Raw genomic sequence first — 17,397 nt, 5'->3', positions numbered from 1 at the left:
CGATTCCACTCATCTCTCCTCTCCTGGACCGGTTAACCCACGCCTCCATTTATACCAAGCTGGATTTGCGGGGGGCATATAACCTCGTCCGCATCCGAAAGGGTGACGAATGGAAGACCGCCTTCTGTACGCGGTATGGCCTTTATGAATATACGGTCATGCCCTTCGGCCTGTGTAACGCCCCTGCCACCTTCCAACATTTCATGAACGACATCTTCTCGGACATATTAGACACGTTTGTGGTGGTGTATCTTGATGACATTCTCGTCTTCTCTCACACCCTGGAAGAACACATACAACACGTACGAGAAGTATTGTCCCGACTGCAAGAACACTCATTGTTTATCAAACCCGAAAAATGTCTGTTCCATGTGTCTAACGTGGAGTTTCTGGGGTTTAACATCACGCCTGGTGGTCTGGCCACGAATCATGCCAAGGTTCGAGCTATCCTCGATTGGCCAACACCAAAGACCCTAAAGGCTTTGCAATCTTTCTTGGGTTTCGCCAATTTCTATCGGCGCTTTATCTCTGGGTTCTCTTCTCTCGTGTCGCCTCTTACGTCCCTTACCAGTCCTCTTGTTCCTTTTGAATGGCAGGAGATACACCAGCAGGCCTTCGAGGCGTTGAAGAACGCTTTTACCACTGCCCCGGTGCTCCAACACCCCGATCCCGAACAACCATATGTCGTTGAGGCCGATGCCTCTTCCTTTGCGTTGGGGGCGATTCTGTCACAGGTTTGTTCCACTACAGGGCGGTTGCATCCTGTGGCCTTCCATTCGCGTAAGTTCAGCCCCGCAGAGTCCCACTATACCGTAACCGAAAAAGAGCTACTGGCGGTAATGGACGCCTTCCGAACTTGGCGTCACCACCTGTTGGGGGCCAAACATAAGGTTACGGTATACACAGATCACAGGAACCTGCAAGACCTGGCAGCCTTGAAATGTGTAAACAGTAGACAGGTCAGGTGGCATCTGTTCTTCGCCGCTTTCGACTTTCAGATTAAGCACCGCTCTGGTACAGAACATAGCAAGGCGGACGCTTTGTCTCGCTCCCCTGGGGGGGTTTCGTTACCGGTGTTTCCCGACACACTCATACCCCGGGGACATGTTGTCTGTACATGCACACCCCCTCTGGCACTACTAGAAGACATTCGTTCCTGGGTTCAAAGGCACCCCGATCAGCTGTCAGAATGGGATCCCACCTATCACAACGGTTTGCCATATGTACAGGACCGTCTAGTACTCCCTACCACTGACACCAGAAACCTAGCCCTAGAGTGGTCCCATGACGCCCCGATCAATGGTCACCCGGGCCAGGCCCGCACCTTGGATCTCCTGAAACGATGGTGTTGGTGGCCGTCCATGAGGCACGACGTGGGCTGTTACGTCAACACATGCTCAGTCTGTGCTCAGGGCAAACATCGTAGGGGTCGTCCATTGGGGCTACTGCGACCCTTACCCGTGCCACCAAAACCCTGGCACACCCTGAGCATGGATTTCGTAACCGATTTACCCAAGATCCAGGGTTACGACACCATATGGGTAGTGGTCGATGTCTTCACCAAGATGGCTCAATTCATCCCTTGTCATGGTATCCCGTCTGCCCCTGCCTTGGCCAAGTTATTCTTTGACAACGTTTTCTGCCGCTACGGCCTTCCCTCTGTCCTGGTGTCCGATCGAGGCTCTCAGTTCACGTCCCGTTTTTGGCGTGCATTGACCGCTCTTCTAGGTATCGATGCCCGGTTCTCCTCCGCTTATCACCCGGAAACCGATGGCCAGACCGAGAGAACAAATCAGTCCATGGAGCAATATCTGCGTTGTTTGATGCTACAACAACAATCAACCTGGTTCCAGAACATACATTACGCTGAGTTCGCCTACAACAACGCTACTCACTCCTCCACGGGACTCTCTCCATTTTACGCCATGTATGGCCAGCATCCCAGGTTCCTCCCTATCCCCGACATTTCTCCCACCGAGAACCCTGCAGCAGTAGCCTGCGTTCGAGACATGTCAGCCCTCCATACCCAGGTCCTCGTTCATCTGCAGGAGGCACAGGCATCCATGAAGGCCTCCGCAGACGCTAGGCGTACCATGGCCCCATTGTATCCCGTTGGGTCCCGGGTTTGGCTGTCCTCCCGTCATCTCCACTTGAAGGGCTGCCGCAAACTCATGCCCCGTTTTGTGGGTCCTTATGTTGTTTCCCATATCATCAACCCGGTGGCCTATCGCCTGGTTCTCCCCTCCTCTTGGCGGGTACATCCTGTGTTTCACACCTCCCTCCTCAAGCCCTGCCCATCCTCGACGCGTCTTCGCCCTTCTCCTGCCCCCGTGTCCCTGGATGCACCTGATGTTTTCGAGGTCTCGGGCATATTGGGGTCCCGTTTCCTTCGGGGTCGCCTGCAGTACCTTGTTGACTGGTTGGGTTATGGTCCGGAGGAACGCACCTGGGTCCCCGCCTCGGATGTCCATGCCCCTCGATTGATCTCCCGGTTTCATAGGGAACAACCTTCCTGCCCACGGGGTCGTGGGCCTTTGAGGGGGGGCTCTGTCATGTCCTCGGGTAGTTCCTACAACCTTGTCTCGACACCCAGTCCAGTGTCCTACCCCTCCCATTCACCTGTCTCCCGGGGCTCACGTAGGCAACCCCGGTTGGCTCGCGTGCTGGCCAAACAAACGCCATACACCCTGCAGTCACGATTGCGGCCGTTTCTCCATTGGCAGTTGCCTTGGAGATTAGGCCACCGCTCGAGCAGTAACACACTCGCTCGTGCTGTTGTGGCCCGATCACGTGACCCGAGGAAATGGTCACGTGCCCCGGTTTCGCGGTCACGTGACTCCGGTTGACATCATGTGACCAGGAAGTGGACGATATTTAAGCAGTGCAGTGCCGGTATCCTACGCTTCACAGCTGGTTTACCAGGAGTACTCTGTTTGACTTTCTTTCCTGTATTGCTTACCTGGCTTCCTTGGACTTGGCTTATGTTTACTGGACTTCTTGTGGATCATGTTTGGATTTGGCTACATCGGCTTTTCTGCTCATCACGGCTCCTGACCCCGGACTGAACTACGGACTTCCTCTGGATCTCGTTCTTGTTTATCCCTTTGGTGTAGACTGCTCTTCCTGGTTTCAGACCGTCGTCTGCAACGGATCTCTGTTGGGCCTCCCTGATTGCACCTCTATACGGGGAATCTCACTCTTTAGTTGGTGGCTGCCACCTGATTACCTGGGGCCCTCTTCAATACACTCTCCAGGTGGAGACTGGCGAGGTACATCTAGACCTATCCCGCAGGGTGGGTCTTTTTGCCTACGTGAGTCCCGGAACCATCCTCCCATTCAGGTTTTCCATCCCGTTCATCAGATCCCCGGTAAGACTCTGACTGTATTCGGATTATTGTATGTAGTGTCCTGACTGCTTGGTATCTAATCATTGCCTTTTTCCACAGCTGCCTTGGGGTTCCTAGTACTTCGGTTCCGGCTTCGGATTATCTCCACCTGTGGCCGCAAAGGTTGCACAGGGAGTGATTTAGTGATTCTCCCTGTGCGGCACTTGGGGACAGAGGTCTTCTATATCTTCACGACTCTCAACACAAGACAGATTATAATAGATTCCCAAAATTCGATCATTCTTTTGTGCCTCAATCAAATCTTGGTCTGGCGTGTCATGACTCCACTGCAACACCAGTTGATCTACCTCCTTTGGTGCTTTAGAACGTGTCACTGCATCAATTTGTATTTCACCCATTAAATAATCAATAGGTAGCAATTCTCCCATCACAGCCCCAATCTTAGCCAGGTGGTCTGCCTTATCATTTCCCTCCTTATCCTCTCCTGGTGTTTTTAAATGCCCACAAATTTTTACCCAGTATATTGTTAAATTATTCTCTGACACCAATTTGTCTATGGCTTGTATCATTTTTCCATGTTTAAGTGGCTTCTTGTTGTATGTAACCATGCCTCTTGCTTTCCAACCAGGAAAATACTCCACAAAGCTATTCCGTGCATAGTCAGAATCAGTCACCAGGACAATTTCACTGAACTTTTTATCAACTGCAGTAGCAATTGCTTTATAAATGGCTGCCAATTCCGCCACCTGACTGCTCCTATCTCCAATCCTCATCCCTATACTGGGGACTCCGTCACATTTCAACCAGACATTTCTTATTCCTGCCACTAATTGTTTATTACTGTCATTTTCAATGTGAAAAGCACAACCATCCACATATACAGTTGGCAAATCCTTGCATGTTTTTTCATCAAAAGCTTTGTGTGGTGATTGTTCAAATTCCTGCAAACTAGTTTCCACTTCCATTTCATTTGGTATTTGTTCAGCTGCACAGTCATGTAAGTAAGCTAACCCTTGAGCAATTGGGTTCTTTTTATTTTGTCCATATCTCACTTCTACGGGAAAACCTTGTAATGCCAGCGTCCATGAAGTGATTCTGGATTGCGCTAGATTACCTGATCTAATTCTTTTACTCTCTAAAAATTGCAAAGGTTGATGATTTGTTTCAATAATCACCTTTTCTCCCTGAACAATGGGGCGGAAATGTTGTAGCGCCCACACAGTGGTTAATAGGGCCTTTTCACATTCATTAAATTTCATTTCAACTTGGGAAAATGCCTTACTTGCATATGCAATGGTTTTGTGATTCAAATCGTGTTTTTGTGATAACACTGCTGACATACAATGTTCAGAAAAACCTATTTCTATAAAGAAATCCCTGTCCTTTATGGGGTATGCTAAACATGGTGCCTTTACAAGACATTCCTTTAATTTAGCCACTGCATCAGACTGCTCTTTTTCCCATTTCTAGGGAGTATTCAGTTTAAGTAGTTTAGTCAATGGTTGAGTCATTTCTGCATACTTTTCAATGAACTTTCTGTTATAGCCTGTCATCCCTAATAAACCTTTTACTCCTTTCACATTTTTAGGATCTTTTAATCTTTGTATGGCCTCTATTTTCTTCTTTTGTGGATTTAGCCCATGTTCAGTCACTTCATGCCCTAGAAAGTTCACTTTTTTCTTGCACCATTGTGCTTTTTGCAAAGATATTTTGGCGCCTGCTTTCTGCAATTGGCCAAGTACATGTCTTATTTCATCAAAATGGCTTTTCAGGCTTTCATTTTTTATCAGGACATCGTCCACATAAACTATTGTTCCTCTTTCCGCTGCATCCGGCATGGCCTTTCTCAAAAATATGCCAAATTCACTCCCACTATTGATGTACCCGAACGGAGCTCTAAGCCAGGCATATTGAGTCCTGTCAAATGTAAAGGAAAATAAATGTTGTATCTCCTCTGCCAATGGCACGCACCAATATCCAGAGGTGAGATCTAATGTGGTAAATACATTTGAACCATGTACCTGAGCTAGGCCCTGATCAATGAATGGCAGTGGCCATCTAGATACTGGTACTATTTTATTTAACTCTCTCAAGTCTGCACACAGCTGCCATTGACCATTTGGCTTTAACACACCTAAAATAGGTGTATTGGATGTGCTATGAATGGGCCTGATGATTCCCCGCGATTCCAAATTTTTAATAATCTCTGCCAATGATTCTAAACCTGCCAGCGGTAGTCTATACTGGCGTACAAACACTGGATTTCTGCTACACCCTTCTGGTAGTGTGGCCACATGTAAATCAGTTAAACCACAATCATAAGCATCTTTTGCAAACACATCCTTAAACTCCATAAATATCTCCCTCAGATTGTCCCTATCTTCATTGCTTTCACACGCATTCGCTAAGGAGATCTGCTCTTCTACCATTTTGGAAAATTCTGGAAAATCTTCTGATAAGGGAATCTCGGCGCTTTCCTCTAACTGTGTGGCTGTGTCTTTTTGTAAAGCTGCCACTTTTAAATATTTTGGCATATCAGCTTCCACTTCAATGGGCTGATTTTCTGTTTCATTTTCATTTAAATTACATATTATGCAATCCTCTTGATGGCAGCACACTGTCTCATTTGAATCATAAGGATACACAGAATGAATTTTAAATATTCCTTTGGGCTGAGAGTCCAGGTGTTCCGGCAACTCACCCTTGGCATCTACATACTTTTCAGGAATATTTCCAATCACCATGTTATTTAAATCTGCCGTATAATGTGATTTTTGTATGGCCATTCCTAATGGGGAGTTTTCCTCTAAATGAATATCCTGACAACCTTTATTATTTACCATAATTTTTACAGATCCTTCACCAATATCTACCAATGGAATGCTTTCATAATCCAGGCCTTGCTGTTTTATGGATTCATTCAGGCATACAAATGCATCAGAGCCTTTCATCTGCTGTCCATTTTTGCATTTCAGTATTATTGCAAACTGTTTTGTAAATGCAGGAATAATAGTATCTTTCCTCATTTGTAATTCGATTGCATAAGGAACCAGTTGTGCACAATGATAAGCCCTTTTTTTGTCTTCAAATTCAGGTGCCGGACCACCTAGGCATGACCATATTTTTTGATTAAGGAAATCTAACACCATACACATTCTGTGCATGATGTCATTGCCCATGTAAAATTCATTTTGTGCTCCACTCACTATCCATACATTATGGTAAATTGTTTTCTGCCCAATGCTAATTTTAAGCATGCATCTGCCTGCAATTCGGTTTTCAAAGTCTGGACTGTCCAACCCAGAAACATATTGGTTTTTAATCCTAAATCTCTGGATTTCTTCCCTCTCCATTATTTTTTGCAACAATTTCTCATTAATGAAACTCCTTTCATGTCCAAGCGCTAAAGTGGCTTTTATTGTTTTAAAATAGTCATTTATACCAACATGAACCCATGGTTGCTCATCTTCCATGTGTATTTCTGCCAGAGTGGTAATGTGTTTTTCTGAATCTGTTTTAGGAGCAATATTCTGTTTGCATGTTTTCTCTTTTAAATAAAAACGTAATGTGTGCTCATCTATGGCAGTCTGCCAATTTTTCCTTGGGTCCAAGTATATTTGTACAGGTAGTTTTTCATTGTCGCTCTGCATTCTGTCTTGACACATTAATATAACAGTGACACTAGGTATGCAGCTATTCTGGAGATATACCTCCACAGCATCATTTGTTTTGGCAGCGGTGTGACATTCATTTATATTGCTGTTTTGTGATTTTAGTTTCTTAGGCCTCAATGGTTTTTTGGTTAAGGACCACAGCACTCCATTCACCCCATCTATTAGAGGAGACAATCTTTTCAGACAATCTGTCCCCATCAGAAATGGAATTTCACAAATAGATGTGATCAATACCTCTTGTTTCATTCTGTGCTTTCCTATTTTTATGTCAACCTCAGTTACACCTATGATGGGCACCTCCTCCCCATTAAAGTTATGCACTGGGCCTTGATTTTCCTTCACTGTGATCTGACTCTGTGGGGGTCTCCCTTCATTGATACTCTTTACCAGCTCCTTGGACATAATTGTGGCCTGTGCGCCAGTGTCAATCATAGCAAAGGTGTGGCATTTTTCTTCTACAGTGATGGGTGCATAATATCTGTCCTCAACTTCCTCTAATACACATAAGAAATGTGAATTCTTACTGATTTCAGGGCTCACCTTTCTCAGGTCTTTTTCACTTTTGGCTAAACACATTGGTAAATGGAAAGACATTTTTCCCTCCTTTTTACCCATTTCTGCGCGAGAGACTTTATTCATTTCTCCATGATCAGAGGTTTTTTGGAGTGTGGCCACTGTTCGCCCATCCATCTGGGTAACATCAGAGACCACATTACAACCTTCCAACTGAACATATGTAACAACATCATTCAGCAATTTGTCATTTTTTAATTCTGTGCATTTGTGATCATTTACTGTGATACCAGCCCTTTCAGCCTCTTCAAAAATATGTGGCTCAAAGAATTCTTCAGGTGATTGACTTGTACCCTCCTTGTGAGTATTTCCTTTTTCTGTCTGTGTTTGGTCATTGTTTTGCATGCCCAGGGAAGGAGCTATAGCATCCCCACTTACTCCCTGTCCACTGGTATTCCCCATGCATGAGTCATTTTTCTTAAATCTGTCCCTTTGTTCTTTTGGAATTCCTAATGTTTCTTTTTCATTTGTACAAATCTTTACTGTTTTATTTAGCTCTAGGTTAAACCGTACCTCTTTTTTAGAAGTATTTGCACTTTCTGTCACAAGTTCATTTACTGGCACTTTCACATTTAATCCATTAGGCATCTCAGAGTCGTTATGCAAAATTATATCAGAGCAATCTGTCATTTTGGCACTGCAGTTATCATGAGTACTTAGTCACTTTTCGGAAGCCCCCCGGTCATTGCTATGGCCATCAGCCCCCTCTTTGGAAGGTTGTTTTTGCGCTGTACAGAGCTTTCCTATTTGCTCAGCTAACATTTTCACTTGGGCCTCAAGGCACTGGAACCTTTCCATCTCTCTAGGATCCTCTTTCTGTGGTCTAGGTCGATATTGGTTGTTTTCCCCCTGATTGGATCTATTCTGATACCTCTCAGGTGATTGATGTCGGTTGGGATGGTTTCTGAACTCTTGATTCATTTGTGGAGGGGAGCGGGTTGCACCCATCCTTTGATTATAGTCCCCTGGTGTGGAATCATTGTACTGACGTGGATTGTAGTTCACGTTTTGCCTCATGTCCTGTCTCTCAGATTGTGGGTACTGGCCCCTAGGTTGATTGCCATTATCAGTAAATCGATCCACATATCGGGGCCTATCCTGATTACCATATATCATAGTGTTGGGATCAAATCTGCTCTGTGTCCCCAATGACTGGTAGGGACCATCATTTCTTTGATCTTGATTTTGTCTCTGGTTATTGTTCATACCTGCCATATCAGGCCGATATCCTACCCAGGGTCTGTCCCCTAAATACCTAGGGCTGATGTAGCTCTCTCTATTACTAGGATCATGTGATTGGAACATTGGTACAGGAAATGGTGATCTTTGTTGATTACCCCTTTGTTCAGGTGTCACATTATTTTTACCTTGGCTTTGAGCAGACTCAAGGGACATTTTGGCTGACCTGATTTCCATTACTGTGGCTGAGGGTTCTTTAGATTTAGGTCTAGTATCTTTCATTTTATCACTTTCTCTACCCTGACAATAGAGTACCTCATATAGTTTTGTGCTTTGATGTACAATCCATTCAAGGGACTTGTCACGGTCAAATTCACGGACCAATTGGGATATGATGTCTTTCTGTAGCCCATAGAAGTATGCAGTTTTAAACTCATTGGAATTTGAGTCAAAAGATACATCAAAGTGAGAAAATGCTCTTTTTAAGTCTTGTAAAAATTGGCGAGGGGATGTATTAGGTCCAGCAGTAATTGTGTAAGCGACTTTCTTTGCCTCCTGCAATGACTGAAAAGGAGAAAAATGACGCCTAATTTCTTTTTCAAACTCCAACCAGGTCATATTCTGCTGTTCATTTAATCCCCTTATGATGCTGGCCGTCGGGGCATCTAAAGTTAAATGAAAATATTGTCTGTACTGTTCCTTAGGTATCTGGAGTGCTTTAAAAATGTCATGCACCGCTTCTAAGTGATCCTCAATACAGCATTCACCTCCCTTTTTAAATGGTTTGATCAGGGCTTTAATGGATTTCATTATTTTTATGGGGCTACTTGTTGCAATGCATGGAATTGCACTATTTTGTGATTCAATCCTGTTTTCAGGTGTATGAGATTGGTGGCTGCCCCCAATGGGAGTATCAAATCCCCCAAGGGTGCTGCAACCAAGTTCAGTCACTGGCCCAGTCACTGGAGCACTAGCTCTTTGGGCAGAGTTAGAATTCACCTCCACTCCATTGAATGTGGTACCCTGCCGCCTCTCCTGGGACCTGGGAATGCACATTTGCTGTTCTAAGTCCTTACACTTTTTAAGGAGTCTGTTTGCTTCATTTTGCAAATAGTTGTTTTCATCACTCATCTTATTAATCACCTCCTGCATGTCGCACATTTGCATTTGGCATTCATTGAACTCTTTATTTCTCTTGTCTCTTTCTTGAATCATTTTAATCATTTCTTGTTCTGCACTCTGGAGATCACATACTTTTTCACAATGTTCTTTTTGTAAAATCTGCATTTCTGAAACAACCTCATCTTTATCCTGTCTAATGTGGTCCACTAAGGCTTTTAAGTGTACCAATTCTTGCTCACTATCCTCAAATTGTTTCTTGCTTTTGGATAACTGAGTATCAAAGTCTCTGCATTTTAATTGCATGTCTTTTTGGCATACATCCAATTCTGCTCTCAACATTTCCTGATTTTTACTTGCCCCATCTAATTCAGTCTTTAACCTGTTAATTAGCTGAGTATCATTCTCCTGCATTCGCAGAGACTTATTCAAAATAAACCAAATTTTGTCGCATAGCCGTATTAAACAGTCTTTCTCTGCACTTTTATCGGCTGCATTCAATAATCTTGTAAGGCAGACCTGAATTATGCTGCCTTCTGCAAAAATATTGTCTAGTTTTTCTTTCTGCACCTCACCCTGAATGCGTTCACGCCATTCTAACGTGCTATTCGACGACCAAGTCCCATGTGCAAACAACTTTGCCTCTAAATATTGCACTAGGTCTGAGAATGTGGTTTCCCTTTGTGACATTCTGAAATTCGTTTTTAGTGGCACACTGCTATAATAAAATGGGTTCCCTTTAATGTGCAAATGGCAGTGTGAGACACGCTTGCCACGCCCAGTAGGTACTCTATGATCACTTTCCCGGCCTGCAACGCACCATAAATATGTAGGGTATTTTGTGAAGATTTGGGGCCTGACGGTATTTTCTTACCGCCGAAAAATAACTTAGCAACAATCACTCCTTGTATTCAGACTGGGCCATGTACAACAATAATACAGTGGACATGCATTATTTCAGCACACAGACATGCGTATTTGGTATGCGTGGTTGGTATGCGCGGTTGGTGGTATTTTGGTGAGCATAATTCCCTTGTTTTATTTGTGACCCCAATATCCAGAACCCCTTATTTTTGCTTAGATTTTTCGTGTAATCACTAGAGAGACCTCAGGCTTGCATTTCAGGAACACCACATTTTCATTTTTAGTGTGCCACCATGGGCAATTTCTCTCTGTCTTATCTACGGCAGCGAGCTATCATGTGGTATTTTCACTATCTTATATACGGTAGTGAACTATGTCCCGGGCCTCCCTTTTTGCCGACTCATAGACCTCCGACAAACTACAACACACACAGTTAGTTATAATTGCTCATACTGAATTACATCGTGCACACGGCTGCAGCAAATTTGACGTTTAGCTACCTTGAAAATGACAATTGCACTGTCTAAACATCTCCCCACATCATCAGCACTGTATTGGTAAATATAAAACACACCACCCGTCTGCTTTCAAATATTTTTGTGTATTATAAAAGTTGCATTTAAACACGATCTCACTCTTTACAGAAATAAATAAAATAGCACAGTAATAGCATTGTCTGTGATACACTGAAAAGAGAGTGGCGGAGACAAGAACTCAATTTGCAACATTAAACATGTGATTAAAGCACAGGAATCTCCTTTCCTACACTGACTGAATATTCTCGTACACACTCAGCCCCCACACTTCTGTAATTACCTTATCTGTTCAGCATGAGTTTTCTTCAGCTGTTCTCTTTCTGAATTTGGCTCCCTTGAAGATTAACCCCAGTGAAAACAAGCGTCTTTAGTTCTCAAACCGGGGTTATTGCCTGGAATTCTCAGCTTTTGCAGCAGGAATGCTTCAGCCAGGAAACAGGTCCTTCTCCCAGCTCTGCCAAATCCCAACTGTCCTCCCCCTCTCTTCAAGCTCCCCCAGCAAAACTCTCATCACTGCCTCTAGCATGATACTTGCTATGACGCTGCTCCAATCAGAAATCAATCATGCCATCTCCTACCTCACTACACAATGGCTAATTTCTACAGTAATTATTTGTAACCAACTGATTTCCTGTTCCTTCGAGCCCTTTTGCTTCCTGTAGTTATGTGGACAGAGCAGCAGAGAAAAAGAAAAAAATGAATGTGCGTTTAAAAGTTCACTTTCAGAGTAGGCCTAATTCTGCAGTGGAGACACATTTTTATTAGTGGGTTATGTTAAATGCAGTTTTATTAGTCAGGTTATTTATTAATAATGTTAGTTATTAATTTTCAAATGTGTCTCTTGCACCATAGGCATTTCAGGTGAAAAATAGTGTGCATTTTTGAGTGTGCACGTGTGCTTTTAACTGTAAACATAGATTTGCATCTTATATGTTAAAATCGTTTTTGACTGAATAGCCTGTCTTTACTTATATGTCCATGTTAATCTGGCAACACATATAGCAATGCACCACACCCATGTGGTGGTGCTGCATCAAAAAAAAATTGCTACCTGTGCAGTAGTGCTGTACTCTGTGCTGTAACACGCCAAATATCCTTACAAGCCCCACCAAGAAAGGTGGGAAATGCCAGTTTCTGACCATAGGAGGGGCAAAGGCCACCTTTACTAAGCATAAAGACCTATGCTTTACTAGAAAGGTGGTCAGACTGGCTTGTGAAAAGCATGGGGAAACCATACACCACCTTGTTGGAAATCTCCAAAACTAGCTTTCCCACTTAAGAAGATTCAGTGAAGTTCCCTGCCTCGGTTGGTTGGTGAGCAGCAGGGGTGTTGATGGACTGAGCTTGGGCCTTGTCTCAGGGAAAATTATGTCACGTGAAACCCGTAGTTCACCCTATCAAAGTGGTGGATGGGTGACCCTTGGTGTGTGGATAGGTTGTGGAAAACACTGAAGATCTCCTCAAAAGAATTTCCTGAAATGCAGAACATGTTTCCTTTGACCTGATACAGTAGCCAACTTCCTGATTATTCTGGAGCTGCCCAGGCTATGCCATCATAACCTGTTCATAAATTGGAAGACCCACACTCTCTTCTCAGGCTCTGAATAGTGTGTGGCCTCCCAGTAAAACCATATTTCACATAATACCGCTTGATAAAGAACATTGGCCTAAGCACATTTGCATTACACTGAAAATCGCATTCGAATTAACCTGAAACAAGCTGACTACGCTGCCATTTTAGAATCATCCGCCATTTTGTTCAACTCCTGTTTTGCCACATGTTAAACTTTGTTTTTTCAGCTGCAGCAGGGAAAAATGAATTTAGCACTGTGACAACGCAGATAAACATGTTGTGGCTGCTGAGGGTGGATTGTTTGTCCTGAAGTAAGAAATCTTGGTGCTGAACTGAACCTCAATTTAGATGTTGTCTGTACCAATAGCGTCATCCTCATGCAAACAGTGAACAGAATGCTGAATAGCTGAAACTGTGTGCCTTTGCAGAAATCCTTTGTGATCCTTCCCCGAAACTGGACTTACTTTAAGCTTGAAAACAAATGTTACCATTGTGCTATGTGTGCAGAAAAATATGTCTAGTGTTTGAGGAAAACATTGATTCTGTATTAGTTATGTGAACTGGGTTTGATCCCTAATGAATTGTTAACTTGAAGAGGGGCTGGACGATGTAACCGGGATTGGGGAAGATAGTATATAAGTTGGTTTATAGTGAATAAGTCGAATTCAAAAAAGTCGAATGCAAAAAAGTGAAAAAAAAGAAATTTCGAATGTGTTTTTTTTAAAACACATTTTTTTTAATGGGGGGTTTCCCCGCTCCCCCCTGTTTATTTTTACTAGCTAAAGCCAAAAAAACATATAAATAAAAAAAACACATTCACATTTTTGTTTTGACTTTGTTTTGTTGACATTTTTGGATTTGACTTTTTGCATTCGACATTATGACTGGCTACCATATAAATTCATGTCTTTTTAATGTCCAGCACTCTCTCCACTCACAGTGTCTGCTGGTACACACTGCGAGGCATTTGAGAGCCAGATAGTTATTTGCCTATTAAAATTGTACATGTACCTCTGAACTCGTAACAGGCGTATTTCATTTTTGGTGGTACTAAGCCTCGATATTTCTTTCTGGTCTTTCAGATGACACCCGAATAGGAACCCTCAAGATTGATGTCACATCGCTGAACAGGAGACGCGGCTACCGGACTGGGATCAGAGAGTGAAGGGGCCCCTGCAAAGCGAGACGTGACTCCTCAGCAGAACTGCATGATCCGATCCCTGGACGGTGAGCAAGTGATTCAGGAAGACATCTTGACGAGGGTCCCCATATCAAGGCTAGTTTTTTCTGAAATCGCCAGCCATGACGATCCTTTGAAATCCAATAAAACCCTTTTGCATTTGAAATCAGGTGAGTCGTGCCCCGATTCCTAAGAATCCTGTTATTGGTTGCAGTTTTTCACTTGCAACGACAAACAGCGCCAGGTAACACCAGTAATCTGACATGCCTGGGAAATTGTTATCCTGTTTCAGGGTATTTTTCTGAAGAGATAGACAATCTTTGGGACGAGGCCAACCGGCACCACCTGTTGGATCACCGGCTTGTTTAATGTACTGTAAGTATGGCCTAGGAGTTATTGTGTTTAATGATATTTGGCACAGACAGACTATATTGGTGAAGACAAAGGCTAGGCCTGCAGCATTTGATGCAATCAAAGAGTGGAAAAAGGAAGCTATGCAGCAACTTAAAAGTAAAAAAAAACATGACAAATGCTGAATAAGCACTTTTGCATGATCAGCAGAAGCAGTCAGAATCTATTGGAAATATGGATAGGGCTTTTTCACTTGATGTGCAAAAGATATATCCGTCTCAGTATTTTCATACATCAGATGAGTTGATTAATACATTGTTAAATGAACGTAGAAATGTTTCCAATGCACCTCCTCCTTATGTGCCTCCTCCTGTTGTTGTGCCTCCTCACCTTGTATTTACTCATCTTCCTATTGTTGTTCCTCTTCCTGTTGTTGTTCCTCCTCCTGCACCTCCACCCTTGCAGACAGTTGCCGTCCCCATAATTCCGTCTGCACCTCCAGCGGTATTGCCTTTGTTACCTATTGATTCTTTAACAAGTGGTTTTGCTCTGCCTGTAGTATTTGAAGGGGGTGGGAGCTGATTCAAGAATAGTGACTTGTGGTACAGTATCTAAAGCTAGAAAAAGAGAATTGCATACATGGGCTAAAAAGTACATAGAGGAGGGCAATGAATCAGCTGTTTTAGTTGCAATTTCTGTCCAAGAAAGTATTCCTGAACAGACTATTTTGATAGAACAGATGGGAACGCATTTAGCTGATATATGGAGTGATTTGACGGACATGAATGTCCCACAGGGGTTGAGGGATTTGAATGTCCTAGCCCTCTCAAGGGACACTGCGGAGAAAGTACATGAGCATGTAGAGAAGGTATTTGAGTTTAAGAGGGAACTAGATCAGTTACAGAAAGATTAAATGGATAGGAAGCTTCATACGTGCAGAAGAGATTTCTTCCTCCATTGAAACCAATGAGTGAAGAAATGCGCATTTGCACAAGAGACGCTCTTAGATGGATTTCGGATGTTTCAATTTCTCCCATTGAAGTGCATGACACGTTTAGTCAGTATGCTCCGGCAATGCAAAGGAAAGTGTTACAGGTGATGGTAGAGTATCTACAAGATGAGTATAAGAAGAAAAAGGTTTGTTGTTCCGCAGATTTAATGGTCATTTATAAAAGAGCATTTTCGCCCGATACTGCTTTAACTACATTGTCATTTGATGTAGCTTTGTTGCTTAATAAGCGGTCAGATTTGCCTACTCTACAATTGCCGATGAGAGAGGTTCGTCCGGCATTTGTTCCGAAAGTAGAAATTCCAGCTGATGCTGCAGCAGGAACACCTACTACTAGTATTGAATCACATAATGTTTCTCAGTTTGTTCATGTCCCATTTTCTAGACAGGAAGTGAATACCATTAGATAACCAATTCCAGATATCAGGAAGAATACAACAGGATTTTATAAAGAAATTGAATCTGTCTTGCATTTGTCCGTTTTCACGCTGGGTGATATAGATTTGTTGTTTCCTGTGATCCTACCTGCTGATTTATGGAAGCAGATTAGAACTGTAGACAATCAGGCAGGGATAGGTGATACATGGGATATCTTAGTAAGAATAGATGGGGAAAGGAATGCTGGTGAGAAACCACCACAAGTGTGACTTATGTTGCCAGATAGAATAGTAGCTAAATTAAAAACTCTGGTTCCTGAGAAAATAATCATATGGGATAAACTTATGGCTTGCATACAATTGAAGTCAGAGGGTGCAACTACATATTTTAATAGATTTGAGCAAGTATTTTCAGATTTTAGTGGTCAAGACTTGAGTACAAAATCAGGAAAAAGGCTGGATTGTTGCCTGAAATCCAATCACAGATTAGGACTTCTGAAAGCGCTTGGCAAGCAAAACCACAATCTGAAGTATTACATATGGCTCAGTACCATGAAAATAGAGTTAATACAGAGAAGGAGAAGGCGGAAAAGAAGAAGGGAGACTTGAAAACTAAAGTATTATTGCAGCAGATCTCTAGAGGAGCCAGAGGTGGAAATACACAGTGAGAGGCCAATTTACTCAACAGAGTAATGCACAAATGGGTCCTGTACATGTGAACCAGTGTGCATATTGTAGACAGGAAGATCATTGGCAAGCACAATGCCCAATCCTTCAGCAGAGATCAAATAGCACATATGGTACCATGGGTAAACGATCCAGAGGCTGTCCTGGGATAGGGGGTCCAGGTAAAGGTCAGTTTGCTCAGAATCAACAGACACCTTTACAAGATATGCAGCAACGAAATATTAATAGTGGGAACATTTTCGATAATCCTTTGACTGTCTATTTTCCTGAGGATCTTTCATTTGAGGATCTACTGTTCCATTAGGTTAGCCCGAAGCAGGGTCTAGACCCGTTACCTATTCCCGTCGATCAGAAAGGGCCCTACGTTGAAATGAAGGTGGGGAATATGCAGAATCTATTTTTAATAGAAACAGGAGCACAGAAGTGTTCTATTGATTATTCATGGGTTCCAGATATTCCCCTGTCAGGGCAAACAACATTTCAGTAGGGTTCTCTGGTACGCTGGTGGTTATTCCGGTCTCTCAGCCGGTACCGATTTCACTGGGACCATTTACTGATTTATGTCCATTTCTTCTGATGACAAATTGTGGCAAAAATTTGTTGGGATTGAATTTACTAAAGAAATTGAATGCTGTGATTTACTGTTCTTCAATGGAGTGTACTTAACGATTTCGCCTCAACAAACTTCTGTTCCACACGTTTTGTCTAGACCTTTACCAACTGAATTGAATAAGGTTCCCGACATTTTTATGGGCAGTTAATGATAATGACGTCAGCATTTTACAATTGAACCAGTTAAAATTGTGTTGAAACCTGATGTTAAATTGCCATGTATTCCGCAATATAAGATTTCGTTTGAAGGTGAACAGGCTTTGAAGAGTATTATTTCGGATTTTTTACACATTGGTGTGATTGAGGAAATTGCAGG

This window comes from Ambystoma mexicanum, chromosome 1p (assembly GCF_040938575.1).
Source record: "Ambystoma mexicanum isolate Mex_15411 chromosome 1p, UKY_AmexF1_1, whole genome shotgun sequence".
Lineage (NCBI taxonomy): Eukaryota > Metazoa > Chordata > Amphibia > Caudata > Ambystomatidae > Ambystoma > Ambystoma mexicanum.
The sequence above is the reverse complement of the archived record's forward strand: the minus strand, read 5'-3'. Positions refer to the sequence as shown.